Here is a 23,629-nt window from a genome sequence, read left to right on the forward strand (position 1 = left end):
CCACTCCTTGCAGTTCGAGCTTTGCTCTGTGGCGTCACCATACACTTTTATCTCCTCCGCTCTTCGGGTTTCTCTCCCTGCAACATCTTGTACCCATGGCGCCGGTAACATACCCTCAAAATGGCTTTTGCAGGAAAGTGAACTACCTTTAGAGGTGACCTTAATAATCAGCAAACTGGCCTAGGTGCTGTGTAGTGCAGCCCAATGTATTTCTTTTTTAACCGCTCGTGCAGGCGTTTTTGTACGTGAACAAGGAATTATGGTGTACCATGGGGGTTAATATTCATTCTCCGTTGCACTTGCACATTCGCAGGGAGGCCGATGAACCCAAAGCCGATTCTGTGCACTTTTGGCCGCGCCGCTGGCCCACAAACCGTCGGCCCACGGGACGGTGTTTGTGACATCATAATCTTTGATTACTTTTACGCCAGAGGAAAAGGCACGTTCCTGGACCACACTGCATCACCCCTGCGATGATTTCGTAGCTACACCCTGAACAACACAGGAACAACGGAATTTGGACTGGGAATAGGTCACAGGTAAACCTCATTCGCGCAGCTTAAATTCGCAACATATTTGTAGATTTAGATGTGCTTAATTTGAACTCTGGACTTTGGGCGATAAGTTAATTCGTGTACAAATTACAGAAGGGACTATTGTAGTGAATGATAGGACGCAGGCGAGCTGGTTTATAACTGACACTCTTCAACCCTGAAAAGAGGAAGCCGCAGCGGACAACACGAATTTCTAAACACTTTTGGGAATTCCCGTTCTCCTGGTGCTCTCTTTTCACACTCTCCAGAGTTTCAAATATCCAAGAGGGTCCTTGTAATCTCTGCATTTTGCAAACTCTGTTTCAAGAGTGACAACCTTAGCTTTGATTTGCTTATAAAGTTTTTTTTAAGTTCTCATTTCGTCAAGCGAACGTGGTAGCAACCCCACTGTAGTTCCAACTGCTCAATAAGTAGTACTCACTGGGCGCCATATTTGTGGGTGCTGTTTAGAGCGCGGGCTCAGAACGAACCCAGATTAATTGGCTGCTAAGACCGGCAACCGTGAGGGTGCGGAATGTACGTTACAAAAGAACTGTGGAAGCTCGCCATCAGCACGTGCTCAGCAGTCGCGCACACAGCTATGGCCGCCAGTGAATACTTCCTATGGACTGATCTCAATAAGCATTGCACTCATGCGTGATACCGCCATAATTGTAGTTTATAGAAGGCGAGCGCCAGTGCACGAGACAGCTCATGCCGCCTCGTACTCGGCTCTCGCAGATCGTCAGCGAGGGTGTTGCCCGTGTAAAGAAACTAGAGACGAACCTTGCTACAGACCCTACTATGCATGGCTGCGTGTGGCATAAGAAAAAAACTGGCCGTAAGATTCGTCTATTAACGGTAAAGTCTAAAAAAGCAAGAAAAAAGTCGATAGTAATTTTTTTTTTCATTTTACAATGTTTATTTTTTTCTGCGCATTTTTTATTGTTACAGCTTTGCGAGAGAGTCATATTACGGGTTGAACTTTTTCTGGAAGCGCGTAGCTGGTGACCATGCACGTTTTGGGATATGCTCTCTGTTTGTCCATACATTTTCCAACAAAACAAAGAGTCCACGCCAGATGTAGAAGCATATTCGGAACGAGCCACACATTGGAAGTGATCTGGCAACTATTGCATAGCTCTTTTTTAATCAAAAAAATCCCGAGACATCCTGCACGTTTTTGTTTTCTTTCCCACGTGAGTACGTTCAAGCGCCTGTGTTATTGAACGACAAAATGCCGAGATTGGATGCTGTTTTTTTTTTTTTTTTATTCAGTATTGCTAGCATCCCCCGAGAGAATCGTTTTGAAGCTCGGGGTTATAACCCTTGGTGTAACAACATCAAGTGGCTCAGGGAAGATGACGGCACTTATATATGCATGGTTTCCGGACAGAGTGACACGACAGGTAGCACAAGAGTCCCGACAAGCAAAGCCGCCAAGCCGAAAAGCGAAGACATTTCTCTAACAATTATTACTAACTGGCGGCTGCTGGAGAAATGACTCACGGTTTTAATGCCGATATAACCTTTTGTTATTCACTTAACTTTTATTTTACTTAAACTCAGTTATCCCGAAAAGAACATTTTTTCATTACGTAGGAACTATTATTTTCTTAATCTGCCAATACAGGGGTGTTTTTTGCTAGCTACATAGATGTTGAAAAGTACTAAGCTAGAATTGAAAACATGCGTCAAACAGTTTTTGTGTTGAACACGTTTTAATAAATTTAGGGAGTTAAAAGATCAGTACTATAAAAAAAATTGATATAAAATGAATTTTCAAATTGCTGTATTACTTTTAGTTCAAATGGAAAAAAGGCCAAAATTTGAAACAAAATGATACATATTTATGGCAAGAGTACTCCTAATACTTTCCGAGACAATTGTTCCTTAACATGGTCTGAAATGCAAGGGGAGAATAGGACTTCCTGTGCGCTTAACACGGAAATTAATTGAGCCCAATATGCATTGAAAAAAAAATGTTCACGTTATACTTCTTGGTTTCCTGACAATTGTTATAGTAGGAGTCGAAAACAAAAGGTGAGAATACTAAGTTTATAGCTTTATCTAACAGCTGCTCCTGCTGAGCTGGAGTTCGTGCTGCCGAGATGCGTCCGTGAATGAAGAGCGAGCACTTGCAGCGTAGTCGCGGAATTGCGTACACTATTGATCTGACAAATAGGCGGGAAACCCAACTTTTAGACGAAACACTAGGAAAATTAAAACAAAACGGTATAAACCAGACTTGTACACGTTACTGAAAAATAGTAAGGAATTACATTTACAATTACTCAACGCTAAATTGTAATTTATTACAATTACAATTACCCTCTCATAAAAGTAACTAACCGTTACTCCAAAAAGTAATCCGTTACATTCGTGGCGTTACTTTTGACATTATTGTCCTCAAGTAAGAAACAAAGGGAAGAGGGTTATTCAAGTTCTTATTGTTGCAATGTGTTCCATTTAATGACCTTGAGTATTTTGAGCAAATGCTGGCTCTCGAAAGTCTTGTCAGACCTTTTGCGTTATTTCTTACTCAATATGCCGACTGCTACGCTGAACACCATTTGAGCTGAGGCACTGGATGGGACTGCCATCTTGTTCCTCACGAATGCTTCATGCTCTGCATTGAGCTTTTTCAGTGAAGCGAGGGAAGTACTATTTACCTCGACTGTAGAGCAAAGCTTCGTCGTTGCAGCCGTTGCTTCCTATTCGAGAGATTTAGTAGATCCTTCCGATGCCTCCGATACCCGCGATAACGGTACCCGATAACGATTTGATGCATACGCAAAGACGGCGGCGAAGTATCGGATATCGTTATCGGAGTCATCGGACCGATCTACTAAAATTCTCAATTGTCTAAATCGCGAAGCTGTGGAAGTCATTAATAGCAAAACATAGTTGTAACAGTAAGGTGATAATTAAATAATAAATAAGGTTTGGTTTGATATTCTTCTTCCTTTGGTTCTGAACAGTTCGAGCCTCACTTGAGACGTTGGTAAATAAAAAGAAGTTTCCAGTATACAAATATAAGTAATAAAAGAAAACGAAGGACACTCATAATAACAATTAATTAGAACGTCGGTTAACACAAGGAAATGTAAATGTGCGTTTGCTGTGTGTACCTTTTTTGGTGCCGTTCAAAAACGCACGGAACACGAACCGAGTGCAGTTTACTCCGGTGTTCTCCAGATAGACGTCCGCTGATGCCACGGGCAGCAAAGGCTAGAGTACTAAGTAAGCGGCGCCTCACGAGTTTCACTCTCTCCTCAAGCCCAGAATATCAAGTCTACGTCAGCCACCAGTAAGTTTTATTTGTAAAAATATCTGCTAGGGATAAGATGCGTCCTGCTGGGGCAAAGCAGGACGAAGAAGAAAGGAAGACTATTACCATTTTCTAAGTGCTCGCAAAAAGCTGACTCAAAAAAAGGGTAGGGTAAACGGAGCGTTGTCTCGTGTTGTGACATTATGAAAATGATCGTAGTCACTATAACCGAGAGGGACATTGTTAATTATTTTCAGTGCACTTAGCGCCTCGAGCTTCTCGAAGAGGCGCACAATCACTTGGTGTCCTCCTCTCCCCGTCTTCGACCGGAAAGGAAAAAGCAAAGGCACTAAAAAAAAACGGAAATAACTTGCCCCCCCCCCTTTTTTTCTTTTTTTTGTAGAAATGTTAATTTGGATTTTTTTACATCGTTTTTAGGGTCTAAAAAAATAGTTTCAGGGGCTTGGTGTTGTAAGAGGAGACTTTGCGGAGCTGAAGAGTGTCAAGCCTCACTTTGCGCTGGTCAATTCGCGTGACAGTACGTCACTGCGCTGGACTTTACAAAAATGAAAAAAAAACTGTTTGGAATTGGGGGGGGGGGGGGGGGGCGGGCGTGTCCTGAGAAAAGAAATGTAACGGATTACAAGGAATCTGTTACGTCAAAAATGTAAAGGAATTACTTTAAAATTACTCTAGAAAATATGTAATTATTCCGTTACTAAATTACAGATAAATGTAAGGGATTACAAGTAATTTCGTTACTTGTAACGGATTACGTACAAGTCTGGTATAAACTATGTGAATACAATACAAAGAACAGAGATTCGTTATGAGTGGAGATGAATCTTTAAGTTGTGATCATTGTTCAACCGCTTTCATTTTCTAGCGCTCGAGAGATGGATAATTGGGTTTCGCCGCCGGAGCCTGCGAGCCGCTTTTTAAGGCAAGTCGCGGGGTGCCCGCAACCAGCGGGGTGCGTGAGATTTCTGGCATACAAGGTGTTCTTTTTAGAGAGGTGAAAACATTTCAGAGGGACAAGTGCGGGACCACGGCACCGTTATTGCGCCGTCATTCCGCGCATCTTTCTTTTTGTGCGTACTTGGTAAAAATTGTAATAACAAACGCAAAAAAAAAAGATCGAGGTACACCTAAGCGTTCCTTATGAGTTGTGAATGCGAAAGCATGCAAGTCGGTCGTCCGCTCCTTTTTTCGTCTGCTGCGTACTTTTCGTCGACGGTCAGCGCGTGTGCTCTCCTGGTGATTTTGCACGCTCCGTGTTAACGCCGGGCTGATGGACACACAGCGCCATGGGGTGAGCGGTCTTGGAAACTGACGAGTGCAGCGGCCAATGGGAGCCCCGTCGACGGGCGCCAGCCAATGGAACCGAAGAAAATTAAGTGCCGTTTTCGCGCTTCAAACTGATGACGTCAGCTCGCTTCATGAGACAGTTAATGTTTTCGCATTAAAAAGAATTCCACGAGCGCCGTGACGTTTTACTTTTGTACCCGCTTTATTGGCTCTCTCTGATCGTGGCGGAGTGTCAGGGGGGTTGTTTACCGCGGTTGCACATAACAAGGGTGGGCACTGCAAGTCCGCCGAGAGACACTTCGCGCGAGACGAACCGTCTGGGCATGCGTACTGCCTACTGCAGCGCCATCGCGATGCGAAGACATCGGAGGGTGAGAGGGTTAAATAGGTATATAAAACGAAGACCCATATCTTCGGAGAGAGAGAATGAGATTTATTTGTCTGGCGTGCGCTGGCTTTTTTTTATTTCAACGAGCAAAAAAAGCTTTTGGGCTTCCCTCGAAGCCATACTTCGAGGGATGTCGCTGAGTTTACCAGGTGGTTTCCTGTCGAGTTATGTCTTCGTGCTCCCAGCGTTCCTTCCGCAATTGTCGATTTTCGAAGGTCTTATCATCGACAAAGGTTGCGGCTAGCCATCGAAAGGAATGACTGTTCGAATGTGGAGGACTGCAGCGCACAGGCAATGGGTTCAGTTGACATTCCTTAGATGGCGACACGAAAATGTTTTGTACTTGCGTACTTCCCATTACGTGATGCCGTGCTTCCCATGACCAACAAACGCTTCGCTAATGCTGTTTCCACGTTAAGTTTACATGGCGGAATCGGAATATTTCGGGGGAAGGTTCCTTACAGAAATGTCATATCTGGACTTATATTAAAAAAATACAGATATGGATATATAAGGGATTGGGCAGATATGGCCAGATATGCATACTCAGGCCATATCTGGACTGATAAAGCCATATCTGCCTAATTCCTTATATGCCCATATCTGCCCAATTCCTTATATACCAATATCTGCCCAATTCCTTATACACCCATATCTGCCCAATCCCTTATATGCAATATATGGACTGCTTTATATGATCCCGTCTTTGGGCCTGGCAAATAGGGTATCCACCCCATATAAAGCAATTTTCATGTGATGCCCCTTCTAGCATCACATGAAAATTATTGCCATGGGGCAGATACCATACTTTCCAGGTCCAGACATGGGATCACATAATATACATTTTACTGCTATCCCACACTGCCAAACGTGTGTTTACGTAGATATATCTACAGAATAGGCCACTGACCAATCCTTATTGGTCTGGTTCGGAATCTGTCATTCCGACAAATATCTATGCTACAAATATAGAATGCAGGCGATCGCTAGCTCGGAAACATTGTAACGTATCATTCGACGTCGGAAAGTAAACAGCCCTTTGGCGGGATTGGTTGTCGAGGGAGCAGACCGAGAATATGGTTTGCAAAAAAAGTTTTATTTAGAAAAGCGCCAAAACTCTAAACAAGTACTTCCCCCATTCAAGAAAAAATGATAAGAAACAAAACTGTAATATAGCACGGACAAACATTAAACTGGACTAAAAATGTAATGGCACAAATACACCTATTAAAATAAAACAAACGGAGGCAACACTTAAGCTGTAAACTATACGAAAGTTTCAAAGTCGTTGATTCCTACTCACAGAGTCACAGTCCTGATTCAACTCTCCGGTCGAGCACAGCAGTTTTGACAAGGGCTTGCTTGCTAGCCTCGTCGTTGAAGTCCTTCCTTGCACCGTGTGACGTTCAAAGCCTCCAGTCGCTCCTCGCTGGCCTTGTTTTTCCGTTCGGTCGCCAAATCTTCCCGTGTGATTAACACGTCACACATGCACACAGACACCGTTGTTCGCCGCGGAAGCAATACATGATGAAAATGTCATTACTGCTCCTTGAACACGACGAGGTCACCACTGTTTCCCGGACTAGGAAATGACGAGGGCATCATATCTTTAACTAAAACCTCATAAAAATAAAAATAAAATAATGAACACATAAGAAACAAAAAATGAAATAATGAACACAGAAGTAAAAAGAATAAAAACACGAAAGACTTACACAGACAGCCACATTTGTTCAGTTAACAATGACGTTTAATTCTGATAAAAATATTCCTGCTGCGCTAAAGATCACCAATATGGTGTGTAAACTAGGCCACCTTGAGCAAAGCAGGAGTATTTGTGATCATAATCAAATGTCACTGCGAACTCAAAGAGTGGCTGCCAGCGTAAGTCCTTCGTATTACTATTCTTCTGAATTCCGTGTTCATTATTGTGGCTGTTTGGGACCAGGCGGAACTTGGTGGTACTTTTTCCATTCTGACCTTAGTTCGGACAGCTTCGTACCCATAGAAAAACCCACTAGCTTCTCTACATAATCCCACTCCTCAAAAAAAAAATTGTATGTTTATACAGTCAGAAGTTAGCTTGCCTCAGTGGGCGTCTGCTGTCTCAGCTGTAGAGTAATTTAGACAGCGCGTATACAACCGCTAGCCTGGTGTCTTTAACGCGCACCACGCAGTAGTGATACACAACCGCACGCCGGTACGATGCTCATCCGGATCGAAACGGGCAGGGGCGGGGATCCACTCCTTCTCCTTGCTTCCCTTGAGGCACTGACAAATAAAAATCAAAGGTAGGGTCAATTATGTTAACGCAATATACTTCAAACACGTAGCATGAGTGCTGGCAAGGTATTTGCTGCCTTCAATCTAGATAAGCTTGTAAATTTACATGCTAAATAACAAGTAACTTAAAAGCTGATATACATTTCGATGGAACTACAAAAACCGAAGACTATCTCTGCAAATATAGTGCTATCTAGTATACCATAATTGAGTAGAATCGGATTACAGCGTCCCCCTTACAAAGACTGGAGCAAAACAAGTATAGACTCTGCCGTGCCACTACAACAGAAACAATGGTATCTGTGATCTCGTGGAGATCAGTTCGGAAAAATTGTGACAGGCTTTGGCACGACAAATGTGCCAATGTCATTATTCATTTTTGCATATTCTACGGTGACAGTGCAAGGAAACAATCACACACCAGATACTCAGAAAGACAAGCACACGCGCTGAACGTATAACTCTTGTGTATTCGACTACTTCATTCTTCTCTTCAACGTCTAGGTGGACATTCCAGATCGTGATACGCAGAAGTACCACACGAAAAACAGGGATGGGGTGAGGTATGTCTAACACTGTATACTTACACTGAACAAAATATTGATACCAAAAACTGGCGAGACACTACCTTAATTGAGGACATGCATGTACATTTCCCTAGAAGCTTGTAATTAATACTTGAAAGCCTCTAGAAAACACCAGTAGGAAGAGAATAAATGCTTCACCATTTAAAGCAGCCTGAGTGTTTCTGGAGGTGTGAAATTTGTTATACGTGCGTTGGATTATACGAAACACGTGTACAGCAAATGATCTTTAGAGCTCGATATTTCGCGAGGAATAAATGCCAGCGTCAAAAATTATTTTGCGGGCACAAATTCTTGCGATCGGAAGTGGTATGCTATGCATTAATCACCATGGGGTGAATTCATCGCGGCACCAAATTTCGGCAATTTTTTTCTGGGTACGAACTGCGAAAATGAAGGCGTCTGCAGACGACTGGGGCGGCGAAAGCTACGGACTTGCTCGATCAATCAATCGCTGTTTTTGTCCGCCCCAGCTTACAGCACGCAAGTACGGAGAGTGGCGTCGGCGATGGAGGGGCACTGCGCTCTTCCAGACATTCTAGCTTACCAGTAAACAACACGGTGGAAGGAGGAAATCAACCCCACCTCCACCCCCAATCCGTCTCACAATGAGTTCCGCCGCAACTGATCGACCTTAAGCGAGTAGTCAGCCTCTGCATCGGGGAAAAAAGAAAAACAGCCTCGCATAACACCATTTGCGCACAATTAGTAATACTGGTAAAAGCAAGCGATCTGCAGACAATAACAAGCCTTCTGAACGCAGGAAATAATCTAACCCAAACGAACAAAACACGAACTTACTTCGATCCCGTGCCATGATCTTGGCTGTTGAGCAGATTTGACGTAGTTCCACGTCCCACAGTCGCTTCCGTCTTTGTCGGACACATTCGAAACTAAGGCAAACTCCACGCATCACCACTAATCGGGTAATTGGACCGTTAGCCGGTCGTGAACACAGGCATTCAAACGCACACGGCCGGCGAAACATGCGAAACATAGGCCGTTGCTTCGATGAGATTGTAATCGTATCTTCAACACGTTTGAAATAAAACGATCAGCCTACCGCATTATAAAACTCATAAAAAACACAGCAATAATAAATTATTGCAAATGTCAATTTCGCCACAATATTAGGAATAAGTCCTAAGATGTTGCAAAATAACAAATACGAAACTAAGCCTACGATGGTAAAACAACAAATTCAGCCAACGAGGTAGAGGGGCTTAGAGCGATAAACCGGGGTTCCGGTCTGCACTCGAAAGTGACCCCCATAAGGAGGCTGCCATTGTACGCAAATTTGACCACACGTCACATGAGCAAACCAAATACGTGACGTCACAGGAAAGATGGCAGCGCCCATGCAGCGGCTGGCCCCAGCTGGGCCGGAGCTTGTCGGATGCTTTGTTGGTTGTCGTTCGTCTCGGCGAGTTGATTTCAGACGCGGAAGCCGTCATATGAGGCCGGTCGAAAGCGAGTTCAGAGTTCAGCGTGGTGTTTGACGTAGGTATAACGTGAAAATACGGAGAAACGGTGTGCATTTCGCTGGTGACCGACCGGGATATTGCCACTGAAGAGACAATCTGACCTACGTTGCTCGGACCTCGGATTGATTCGGATACCGCTAGGATAAAATTTAAGGCGACGTTTCTGTGCTCTCGTTGACCATCGGAATCTTCGAGGTTTGCAGTGAAGCGTGTGCAATATATTTGGATACACAGTTTAGCGACGGAAATTGCCTGAGTCGTGCTTGGCGGTGTGCAATCACGGTGCAGCTTCGATCAAATGACCGAGGGCTCACTTCGGTTGTGCGGCGCACCGGAAGGCTGCCTTGAAGCTGGTAGTTCCCGTGCCGTGCTGAATGATGCTGTGCTGCTTACAAATTGTTCCGACGTAGAAGTGCACTTTCACGGGGCACAGGTGTGCGGCGCACCGAAGAGCTGCCTTCAAGCTGGTAGTTCCTGTGCCATGCTTTAGGTGATGCTGTGCTGCTTCCGAAATTGTTCCGGCGTAGCCGTGCACTTTCACGAAGCACAGGTGTTGCAGTTGGTATTGATCCCGCTGGTCTGTCGCACGTTTCGTCAACACAAACGTTTCATCCACACTCGTTACGCGAATTGCAAGCTGTCCAGACATTTCACCGAGCGTGTTACGTACCCAGCTCACGCCGCTTTGTGGCAACAGTCTGCAGTGGCTCATTACCAGAAAAGTGGTCCCACATCCATTTCAGTTCAGTTCGTCCACGGCAGTCGCCAAACCCCGAAGGAGAGGATTTATACGGACAGAATGCCACTAAAGCAATGCAGCTTTTTCAGTACTCAGGATAGATTCTCTTCTGCTAGTTTTGTTATACTGTCACGGATCCTCGTTCCAGTCCTATCTTCTATCAATATTCTCTATTCTGGGACACTGCAGGTCATGCTCAGCTGTAATCGTATGTTCAGGTGGAGGTACTGGGCACCTTACCCGTAGCCCTTCACTCTGTGTGAACCCGGCGGCTCTTCAGCCGAGTTACCCGATAATGGGACACGGCTGGCGGACTATTCTGCGTCTTATACCCCTGTCGAGCCGTAGGCAAAGTCCTGACCCGAGCCTGGCAGAACAACCGCAAGACGACCGAGTACCACAAGGAGTAACCTCGGAAATACACCACGAAGCACCTGAAATCCGAGCCAGTTGCTGCTACCAGGAAAAACCACCGGAATTCGGTGTCCTGTCAGAAAATCCGAAGCTGACTAAGCCAACAATGACAAACCTGTAGCAGCAAACCGTGTCCCCTCCCACCATTGTTTGCATGCCCGTCGCAAATCACACTCCGACGCTTTTTCACGCAAGCTGTATGAAGACGTCAAGGACTGGATTGAACAATATGACAGTGTCGCCCGCCACATTGGGTGGACAGACAACCAGCTCCTGCAGAACCTATACTTCTCGTGGAAGCAACTGCCGGCGCCGGTCTGAGAACCGTGATTCCTCCTTAACGTCATGGGAAGTTTGCAAGATCAAGCTGAAGCGCGCATCCGTCAGCCAACATCAACGAAAGAGAGCCGCATTCTTGATTCTGTCCAGGACACTGCCCCAATGAGAGCGCCACCGCACTCGTGAAGGATGTTTTGCGCTTGATCGAGCGCCCACGCCCACGCCGACCTTGATGCTACAGAAGACAAGAACCTAAGAATCCCATGCGCCCCACGTGAGGGACAACACCTTCGGCAGCCTTGTCCGCAACCCCCCAACAACAGTCGAAGTGTTCATATCACTGAGGCTTCCAGCATGGAATGTGCACTGCATGCCCGAGCCTGCCACTATGAACAACTTCCCGGCGTCTCGACACTCGAGTTGTCCAGCTACTACTTCGACGCCAGCCTCCCAGGCATCCACGACATCACGCACGACGTTGCCTGGGAGGAGATCAGGAAGCTACTTCCTGCCATCAGTTGCCCGGCTTTTATTTTGATTGCCGAGATTGTTTCGGAACAAGTTTGACAGGTATTTCAACCGAGAGTTCTGCGAGCGAAGCGGCATCTGACAAACCAAGGGCAACTTACGCCACAATAGCACGACGACCGCCACCGGCTGCCCCTTAGTATTCAATGCCAATTCAATGAGACACTCTAACGCCGAAGCATTTCCGACATCGTGTGTAGGTCCGCGCTCAACAAAGTACACAGAGGAAAACGTAGGTGATGCGAATGTGCGACCGAAAACCACTTTGCTACCACTGCATGAAGCCGACCATGTCTACCAAAGCAGCCCGTACCAATGAATTGGTCTGCGAGGGTTCGTGCCAAACGACCCTCGATTACGTCTCGAGGAGCGACCACGGGAGATTAAGGATTACCTTCGGCGACCTTTGTCCCTGATGCCGAAGGTGCTGAATCGAAGATTCTGAATCCCTGATTACCCCGAAGCTCCTCATGTCCATCACCTCAACAAGAGGTGAGCACGACAAAGCAGGTTAACGGCGATGCAGTGACAGTGGATTTGGTGTCTGTTGTCGTCCAAGGACAATACCTAAAAACTTGCTGACACCAATTTTCTGTGTCCACTCCACGAAGCACACAATTTGCAACTTTGAGGGAGAATGCCCCTGAGTGACTTGAAGGAATAGAATGGTTGGTTGCTCTCAAAAGTGAACTGCAAGCATCACCAGACTTGGATAGCAAACAAAAATTGTTGCCAGCTTTCAAGTCAACGGTACAGCAAAAGGCACAGCCACGTAAGCAATACATGCCCGAACTTGCTACAGTGATGCCGAAAACTACCAGGAAAATTTTCGGATTAGAAGCCAGCCCTGCAGCTTCAGTGCACATGACGTATGATTACAAGACAGCATCAGTCGGTCAAAGTTGCCACTCGACCAAACTGAACACCGACGTGCCAGGAGCGTCATCCGACAACAAGGTCCACAGGTACTACGACTGAACGCCTGACACGAGACTGTCGCAGAAAGAACTCGTTATGGAACCATTTACTAAGAATCAATAAGTTTGTAATCAAGTGGAAATAAACATATTTGATACACTAACCAGATAAACATATTTCCGTTTGCCTTCATGCCTTGAGAGTCTACACACCGAGAATTGTGTCCATTGCATGCTCTGGACCTTACGAGGACACTCGCATCTCTGACCCTTCAATATTAATTAATCGGAAATACCAGACTGGCAGACTTGTTGCATGGGGCTGCACTCGTTCAACCTTTCCTGAACATGTGGTGCATCCGAAAACCAACTCCAGTGATGTGAAAATGTTATTTATTAATTTATTCCTTCCAGGGGCCTTTGTAGGCATTGCAGAGAGGATACTTAAAACTACACACATGATAATAGCATTAAAGCACACTGCTGTAACTTGTTAATTGGAAAAACAAACACACCTCTGAGCATATAGTTTAATAGTATGTGTTGATGCATTGTTATATAGCATGACACTTCCTTTATGTATGACACAATAGACCCTTTGCAGAACCTTATCAAGCAACACAACCGTCACCATTTTTTTCGGCGCAAAGCACATGAATGGGCCCCAGTTCACGTTGAATGCCAATGCAGCATTCGAGTCCAATAGGTGCTGAGCCGAATTCACAGGGATGGCGGACACAACATTCTTGTCGAACAAATACCCAAAGTATGAAAGCCTGGGGTAATTACAGAAGTAGCTACTGTAATTTGTTTCATCAGAATTTGGCAGACGGCAAAGGCTACGGTCTCGGTGAGTCAATACACACATTGGAGAGAGGCACATGAAAGCATATCACCAGAGTGCTCGTCTGCACAGATTTGTCACACACCTTCGCTCCGTCTCTCTGATTGGCTCGAGGGGGCTGTGGCGGTTGGCCTTTTCCAAGTTACGGTGATGCCAAGTATAGACAGCCCACACTTTTAAAAAGAGTCTATTGAAGAGACCGAAAGGAATGGTAGTCAACATTTTTCAACAAGACTGCTCTCCAGGCAAGGGATGAAAACAAATATGAATCATCTTATCCAGGTAATTAGAACAATTAAATAATTGACCGACTAATACAATGCACTCTTGATGGAAAAGAGTATAGCTGCAATAAATCCTACAAAACAGAAAAAATGCGCAGTTAATCTATGCATGCACCAAAACAGTTGTTCTTATAGCAAGTCGAATAGCTTTGAAGCAGGTGCCTGCAATGATTTATTCTTCCGCATACTCAATAAAACGCCAACCTCATAGCTGAAAATAAGGGTGCACTTCGCACTCACACACACACACAAAAAAAAAAGGAAGAAAAGCGATCGAACGTAGAATTGTGGATTAGCACAAAAGGTTAAAATCGCAGGAGCTTCCTCGCTAAAAGTTGCTATGGTTGTTCGGTGACGGAGGGCTGAAACAACTTCCCTTAGGCCCTAACGCGACGTATACATTTCGCGTAGATTCTTAGATAATTCAACGTTCAAACAAAGCTAAGAGAATGCGAAAATTTCATGTTAAAAGCACTCAAAGTTCTATCGATCCTCGGACACATCCCGGAATCCAAGCACCGGTACGGCGATGCAGAGCTGATGCTGTCTCACAGGCGTTGATCCAGAGCGATCTTGCGCAAAAACGGTATAAAGTCTCATTCCTTCATATTTTCACATTATACCTGCGTCAGCGAGCACGAAGAAGCCCGAAGTCGTCAGAAAGCAGCTGCACATCACGGCTACCGCGCACAGAACAAACTCGCATCCGCCAGCTTTGGGCGCTGCCATCTTACCTGTGACGTCACGGCTCTTGGGAGGTCACGTGACGAGTGGTCACATTTGCGTAAAATATGGCGGCAACCGGGGGGATGCCACTTCCGAACTTCCGGTTTATCACTCTAAGCCCCTCTACCTCGTTGAATTCAGCAGACATTAAACCTTCAAGAAGGGGAGCAGAGGTCATCCGGGCAGCGGTTGCGTTGCGGGTTGAAGCTCTGGTCTTCTGAGCTTGTGGTCGTTGGTTCGAATCGCGGTAAACGCTATTTGTGTTCTTACATTTTTTTTTTCATTTTAAATGTTTTTTCTCACCTTTTTGTATACGTTATTTTAAATATTTTTTCTCACCTGTTTGTATTCGTTTTTATTTTTAATTTTTTTTCTTACCTTTTTGTATTATTCTGTATTATTTTTGCTCACCCCTTTGTATCAGTTTTCGTTTTAAATATTTTTTCTCATCTTTTTTTATTACTTTTTTATTATTTTAAATATTTTTCTCACCTTTTTTAATTCATTTTTATTATTTTAAAACTTTTCTCGCCTTTGCTTATTAGTTTTTATTATTTTAAATATTTTCTATGTTTAGGCTGTCGTGGGCACCCTTCTTCAGGGTAACAATCACGCAGAAGGTGAAAATAAAAAGTGCGAGCCCACATTTGAATTGATGCAATTCAGAAAACCTGGCCCTCTTGTTTTGCCAGGATGATTCGCTCCCTCCGTGCTAATAGGTGGGTACTGTGTATTAGGCAAACAGCGCAAGTCCTTTCAACGAAGAAATAAAATTAATAATAATGGGTACATTATAGAAAAATGGAAAAATGTAAGTGGTAAAACTGCCACAGTGATGAAGCCAAAGTTTGTCATGAAAGCGGTCCATCTTCACCCACTATTGAAACAAAAATACCGCCGTTTTAAGGCAGTAATTTAGTTGAGCTCATCGCTCATAAGCACATCTCTGATTTTTCTGACTTCCGGAAAGTAGTATTTAATTTTGTTCTGGTAGATCAGCGCTATCCCCCGCGTGCCGCCAGGTCTTACTTATACAGGTTGCGCTCCACAGTTTCACTTATTGTTAGGCCTAAACACTTTTTTATTCCTGAGATTCAAGTACAGCGCGGATAATTAAACTAGCTTTCTGAAATGCTATCGTTCGGCATTGTGACATTTATTTTTCGTAGTGTCAAGGGGTAACATTCACAAACCCAGCAGTGTGTACATCCACAACGCATTGGTGCTTCTCGCTTTTTTTACTAACGAAAAAAAGTTTTTATATTCGCGTTTCTTTGGTACGGTACGTCGTATAACTTAAGCTATTAAAGAAACAGATATCGTTCGGCTATGTGAACATTGAAAATATTTCTCTTAGATGATCGTAACTACCACATAAAACAGTCGATTCCTGCCCTAAATAGCATATTTTAAGACTAGATTAAAATCACCAATAAAATGATCCCTCAAAAGATTTATGTACCTCTCGTAGCGTCATAAGCAATAAACACATCTCTTACTTTCCTAGTTTCTGGAAAGTAATGTTTATTATTGTTTTGTAGCTCAGAGCGCGTGCTCAAACATGCTACGTCTTTTTTTCTTATTTCATTCAAGGCTCCGCTATACCTTTTTTATTTTTTATCAGAGCCAAACACGTGTGTATAACGCCAGACCTTAAGTATAGTACATCAAATTAAACTAACTTCGTGAAAAAAGTGTCGTTCGGCGTTGTAAAATTTAATTTTCGTGGCGTAGGGGGTAGATTCTCAAATCCTGGACTGCAAATTTTCCTCACGGCATTGTTTTTTCTTTCGCATTTTTGCGATAAAACACGTCAGCCTTGCCATGGTGGGATTAAATACGCCAGCGTCGGCGGTTTTTTACGAAGGATTGATCAACGCAAACATTTCCACTCGCTACATATGAATCGCCGCATTTCGTCGGAATCTCAATGACGTGACTGCATAGTGAAAAAGGCAAAAAAAAAAAATAGAACGATGCCGGTCAGTAAACGGAAGTTCCCGGGGCTCGTCAGCCTACGAACAGCAAAGCGCCGATGCCTGAAGAAACTCAATTTTCGTTTTCTTGTATAGCCATCGCACCTGACGCAATCCCAATAAACATCGTCATCTTCTGTTTTGGTTTTGTCAAAACATGGCGTACGGCTCGTTCCTCGCGGCGGAGTTCTAACATTTTGGTGCCGAAAACTCGGGATGACAACGATAGTCACGACGGAATGACGACGGGGCATCCACCCGCAACGAAACGAGCCAAGGGACGCCACAAGAGAGCGAGCTCCAACGACGCTACCGATGTTATCGCTCAACGAGGCCTAGTGACGTCGCAACGAAACGCGCCAAGAAAACGCGCCAAGGGACGCCGCAAGAGAAGAGCTCTAACGACGCTACCGACGTTATCACTCAACGAGTCAAGGGACGCCGCAAGAGAGCGAGCTCCAGCGACGCTGCTGACTTTACTCAACGAGGCCTAGTGACGCCGCAACGAAACGAGCCAAGGGACGCCGCAAGAGAGCGAACTCCAACGACGCTACCGAAGTTCTCGCCCAACGAGGCCTAGTGACGCCGCAACGCCAGCAACGCCGCGAGACCCAGAGACGCCATGGAATGACTAAAGCAGAAGCGGACGGCTCTGAGGTCTCAAGTAACGAGGCTGATCTCCGACATCGACGCAGCTATCGCAAGCCACTCCGACGAGCGAAGCCTCAACGTATTATCGGTGAGGCTCAGTGAGTTGCGAATACAGCTGAGCAACGTGAACGCATCTATCGAACCACTGGTACCTGACGGAGACGTTGAGCAAAACTACGCCCGCACGATTGAATATGACGACAAGATCGTCGCGTACATCGCCACCATCGCACAGGAGGTAGAGGAACTCCGACGAGCGAGGCCCCAAACCGGTACAACGCGGATTCACAACGACGGCGACGGACACGTTGCAACCTCTAAGGTGAAGCTGCCGAAACTGGAGCTTCAACGGTTTGGCGGTGCAGCTACCGATTGGCAACCCTTCTGGGAACAGTACAAGCAAGCCATACATGACAACGACAGCCTCTCTAACGCTGAGAAGTTCTTGTACCTGCGGTCGGCGCTTACGGGAAAGGCAGCATCGGCGATAGCCGGCATTCAAGCAACGGGAGAAAACTACGATACCGTCGTTGAGCTTCTCAGGGAGCGCTTCGGTCGGACTGACGTTCTCATTCAAGAACACCTCTCCCAACTACTTGATTTGCCAGCAGTACGACACTCAAGCGAGGTGAGCGGATTGCGACGTCTCTATGACCACTTGCAACGTAATATGGCCGCTCTCACCGCGCTCGGGGTGAAGAGCGACACTTACGGAGCTATGCTCTGCTCTGCACTACTGAGAATGCTGCCGGGAGAGTTAGTCACTGATTACCACAAGTGTCGACGTCTTACAGACAAGGAAGACGACTGTATCAAAATAGAGAGCCTACAACGCTTCCTTAAGCTCGAAGTGGAGAGCCGTGAAGAGGCTCAACAAGTTCGTCAGCGAGAAGCCAAGGGTATTAGCCATACCAAAATAACAGAAGGTGGAAAGGCTTCTCTGAAGGGATCAGCCGCTGCTCTTTCCTCAACTAGTCGCTCCAAGCAGACTGAACCGTGCGCATTCTGTGCCACGAAGAATCACGCTACACGAAATTGTCAGACATCAATTTCTCTGGAGGAGAAGAAGCAAAGATTTCGAGAAGCAGGACGATGTTTCCGGTGTTCAATCAAGGGACACACCTCCAAAGAATGTCGCAACAAAAGAATAATGTGTGAAACATGCGGGCGAAGGCACATAACTCAAATGTGTGACCCATCCTGGAAGAAAAGTAAGAACACCGCAGCAGAGTTACACTCTTCAACTGGCAGGAAGAGCGATAAAACACCTGCTGTACTACTTCAAACAGCTCAGGTCTGGGCGGAAGGAAAACAGCAAAGAGCTCTCACGCGCATCCTTTTTGATGGAGGAAGCCAACGAACCTTTGTGATGGAAGAACTTTCACGTAAGCTGCAGCTCGAGGTTGTTGGTGAAGAAGACATTACTATCTACCCTTTTGGAGGAGCAGGAAACATCATCAAGGAAAAACGCAGAAGGGTACGAATCTGGCTAAGGAACCAGTACAGCCAAAAGAAGCACTGCCTAGAAGCTCTGGAGATACCGGAGATTTGCTCCGATCATCTTCTTCTACCTGAGCGTGTAGTGCAAGGAGTCCAAGTACAGATAGCTGAGCTGGCAGACGTCACCTTGCCACCAGCCCAGTTAACAAGACATGGCATTGACATTCTTATTGGTGCTGACTACTATTGGACTCTTGTCTCTGGTGAGGTCCAAAAAGTGCAAGGCGCTCTAGTCGCTGTCAAAACAGACTTTGGATGGACACTTCAAGGACCGATTCCCCACAGCGGTTTGACTGCCTCCTGTTCTACTGCGGCAGTTCTGAAGGCCAATGTGGGTGGAAGCACATGCTCATTGTCTACCGAGCTCCGGTCATTTTGGGAGCTGGAAAGCATGGGCATCACCGATCCTAACCTCCCACAAAAGGAAGAGGAGAATGAAGTTGTCAGAGCATTTACATCATCCATCAAACTAACTACCGGACGGTATGAGGTGGCCTTACCTTGGAAGCCAATGAACCTTCAGCTGGCAGACAATGAAGGAGTTGCAAGGAAGCGTCTTGTGAGCCTCACAAAGAAGTTGCTTAGGGACGATGTGATGCTGACTGAGTATGATCGGACAATTCGCCAGTATCTCCAGCAAGGATTTGCGGAAAAGATTTCCCCGAATGCAGACAAGGCAGAGAACCGAGTGTACTACATGCCTCACCGTGCTGTGTTACGACCTGACAGCCTCTCGACCAAGGTCAGAGTCGTGTTTGATGCGTCGTCAAGAGAACCAGGGTGTCTGTCTCTGAATTACGCACTAGAGCCAGGACCAAACCTGAATCCAGACCTCCTGAAAGTGTTACTGCACTTTCGGATTCATCGTATCGGCCTCAGTGCAGACATTGAGAAGGCATTTCTACAGATATCACTGAGACTGGAAGATCGTGACGCTCTGCGATTTTTCTGGTACGAACGAATGCCAACGAAGCAAGAGCCGAACCCTCCTGTAGAGGTTTGGAGGATGACAAGGGTTCCTTTCGGAGCGACCAGTAGCCCGTTCCTTCTCGCAGCCACGCTACGTCACCACTTGTCGATAACAGAGGACTATCCGGAAACAACGAAATCACTAGCCGAAAGACTCTACGTCGATGATCTTATCACCGGAGCGAACACCGAGGAAGAGGCGGAACAGTTCTATCGACAAACATTACATGTCATGAAGCTAGCCGGAATGACAATGCGGAAGTGGAACACAAATTCTACGGAGCGGCAGCAGCTATTCAACAAGGAAGGAACCGGGTGTGTTCTAGATCAAGTAGAGTGTACCACCCCGAGCGTTTCTCGAGTGTCAGGACTTGTCTGGGACAAAGACAGCGATTGCCTGGCGTTCTCCATGGGGCCTGTTTTGGAATTCTTAGACCGGAACTGCAACACGAAACGATTCATTCTCCAGGCATCATCTCGCATTTATGACCCATTAGGACTCCTTTCCCCAGTCACCGTGACAGCCAAGCTGATGTTCCAAACCCTCTGGGAACTGGGTGTCGACTGGGACGCGCCACTACCTGAAGAGGTTCAAACAAGATGGACGCAGTGGCATACAGCACTGCACCACTTAACGAAAGTAACAGTACCCCGAAGGTGCGTTGAGCTTCCTGAGGATGACCGAAATGAAGTCCACATATTCACAGATGCCAGTCCCAAGGCTTATGGGGCTGTGGCGTACCTGTGCACGCAGACTGCACCAATGAGGGTGACTTTGGTTTTGTCCAAGACCCGGGTGGCGCCGCTAAAGGAACTTTCTCTCCCAAGACTTGAACTGATGGGAATGGTGATAGGGGCACGGCTAAAGGACTACCTTACTAGGTCGTTGAACCTACAAGTTGCCAGCTGGTACCTCTGGACAGACTCAACAATCGCACTACATTGGGTGCGAGGTTCTGCTCAGCAGCGGAAGCCCTTTGTGGCCAATCGAGTATTGGAGATCCAACAGCTGACTGATCCAGAGCTTTGGAGCCATTGTCCTGGACTAGAAAATCCGGCTGATCTGCTCACAAGAGGGGTGACACCCGAAGCACTCAAGTCGAGTGCGGCATGGTGAAACGGACCGCCATGGCTCACGGAGCCACCTGCTGCCTGGCCAACGCATGAAGCAGGTGTTGATATGACCGCGGCTGATGAAGAGAAGAAACAAGTTCGAGTCCATAGCGTGACACTGAAAGAAGAACAGGTTTTGCCTATGCAGCGCCACAGTTCCCTCTCGAAGCTTGTTCGAGTTGTTGCCTGGATACGACGATTTATACATAACTCTAGACATCCCAGCCAAAAACAGGAGGGTTATTTGACGACCGAAGAGGTAGCACAGGCTCAAACGTGCCTGATCCTGCAGGTTCAACAGGAGGCGTTTCAGAGAGAGCTCCAATGCGTTCGACGCTCAGCACGCATGGAAAGCAACTCTCCGTTACGGGACTTAAACGCATACCTGGACAAGGACGTGGTGCTGAGGGTCGGAGGACGCCTCAGTAACGCTGACATGTGTGACAATGCAAAGCATCCCATCATTCTTCCATCAAGTCATCATTTTACCGAGCTTTTAACCAATGCCACGCATCGACGACTTCTCCACGCTGGCCCCCTTGAGACTCTGACAGAACTGCGGGAACAGTTCTGGGTCGTTCGAGGAAGACAGATGGTAAAAAGGGTGCTGAAGAAATGTGTGATCTGTGACCGTGTCAACAGCCGAGCGGCCACCGAGCCAGTTGCTCCACTCCCTCGAGACAGAGTAACCCAAGCGGCCCCCTTTGAGGTGACTGGTGTGGACTTCGCGGGACCACTCAACACAAGGATTAAAGGCAACGACAAGAAGTCTTACATCCTCATTTTCACCTGTGCCGTTACCCGTGCCATTCACCTCGAACTAGTGACCGACATGTCCACCCCCCATTTTCTGATGGCCTTCAGACGATTTCTGTCAAGAAGAGGAGTGTGCAGAGTCATCTTTTCTGACAATGCAAAAACGTTTCAGCGTGCTTCAAGGGACCTGAATAAACTGTGGACCACGTTGCGTGGAGAGGAAATACAGGCCTACTTCGCTGATCGGCAGATACAGTGGAAGTTTATAATTGAGAGAGCTGCCTGGTGGGGTGGGTTCTGGGAAAGGATTGTCCGGTCGGTGAAATCCTCGCTCAAGAAAGTTTTGGGTAACAGCTACTGCAACTTCGAAGAGCTGACGACCATCTTAACTGAAATTGAGGCTGTTATTAACTCAAGACCTCTGACATACGTCTACACCGAAGCCACCGAAAAGGAACCACTCACCCCTTCCCATTTTCTGGTGGGAAAGCGTTTAACTGCACTTCCGACCAGCTCCAGCGTGGAGCGTGTGCCTCCCCTTGAAGGACAATACAACAGGCGGTGGCGTTACCGTCAAAGGATGGCAGATCAATTTTGGCGTAGATGGAAGAGGGAATACTTGACCAGTCTGCGATCTGCTCATTTCACGGTGCCGACTTCCTCCAGTGCCCTGAAGAAAGGAACTCTAGTGTTGGTTCACCAACATCTCCAACCTCGACAACTTTGGAAGACGGGAGAAGTCGTAGAAGCATTGACTGGACGAGACGGGCACATACGAGCTGCTATGGTGCGTCTTCCTAATGGTACCATTGTTAGGAGACCCGTACAACTTTTATACCCCATGGAATCTATTTATTAATGACTTGACGTCATTGTGGGGGAGTGTGAAGAAACTCAATTTTCGTTTTCTTGTATAGCCATCGCACCTAACGCAATCCCAATAAACATCGTCATCTTCTGTTTTGGTTTTGTCAAAACATGGCGTACGGCTCGTTCCTCGCGGCGGAGTTCTAACAGTGCCGGCCAGTCACTGAATTTCCATATAAATACTGCCCATCGAAGACAGCAAAATACCGATGCCGGCCAGTTACTGAACTTCCATGTAAATACTGGCATCAAAGACAGCAAAATACCGGTGCCGGCCAGTTACTGAACTTCCGTAAATACCGGCCATCAAAGACAGCAAAATACCGATGCCGGCCATTTACTGGAACCTCCATGGAAAGACTAGCCAGCAAAAACAGCAAAAACCCGATGCCGGCCAGTCACTGTAACTTCTACGGCTGGACTGGCCAATGAGCAAGACGAAACCCCGACGCCGGCCGGGGCCGGTAGCTCCCCGGTGCCCATGGCCAGGCGCTGCCATCCTGTTACCATGGGCGGGCCGGCGTAGTCCCGATGTCCCGATACCGGCTGACGCGGAGTGCTACCTGCATCTACATTTTGACTGGCGCCATATAGTGCCATATACAGGAGTATCAGGCATCCTATACTGTTATATATGGCAGCCACTGGTACCATATATAACTTTATCTGGCATTATATGTCGTCATATATGGTGTCGCCTTACCTAATCTGCTCTGATTTCAGCCCTTATATGGCAATATATCACCGTATATGTCTACTTATATGCCCATATACGGCCCTATATTAAACATATCTGGGCCATATATGACATTTCTGTAAGGGGTGTCCCATGTTTTTTTTTTCTTTCTTGCGCCAAGAAAAACAACGTAAAATATGGGCGGCCACTCAGTTAAAGTTTTATTTGGTAGCAAACCATTTTCTTTTTTGACATAACGCTTACGCCGTCAGACGCCATTCAGGTTGACGTTACGGCCCGCAATATGCTGCGCTCACAGATCAGTGGCCCCGCGCATTACTTCTGGCTTGGCTTGGGTAATCGGCCGAACATGCTCGCCGACTTAGTGCCTCCCTGTCGCACCATCTAGTTTCGCGTCGACACCACCTGCTAGATGTGCGAGCAGACGCGGGTGACTTCCGGCACCGTCTGCTATTCCACAACCGTCTATCGTAGTCTGCAACGCCCGTAAGACAAGGCCATGAACGAGGCGCATCGGT

The 23,629-nt window shown here is 46.4% G+C and overlaps 1 pseudogene; it reads left to right on the top strand.

The window, feature by feature from the left end:
• Positions 1-204: 204 nt before the first annotated feature.
• Positions 205-23,629, top strand: part of LOC115317229 — a 67,715-nt pseudogene continuing 44,290 nt past the window's right edge.

Source organism: Ixodes scapularis, unplaced genomic scaffold (genome assembly GCF_016920785.2).
Source record: "Ixodes scapularis isolate PalLabHiFi unplaced genomic scaffold, ASM1692078v2 PGA_scaffold7__128_contigs__length_106722199, whole genome shotgun sequence".
Taxonomy (NCBI): domain Eukaryota; kingdom Metazoa; phylum Arthropoda; class Arachnida; order Ixodida; family Ixodidae; genus Ixodes; species Ixodes scapularis.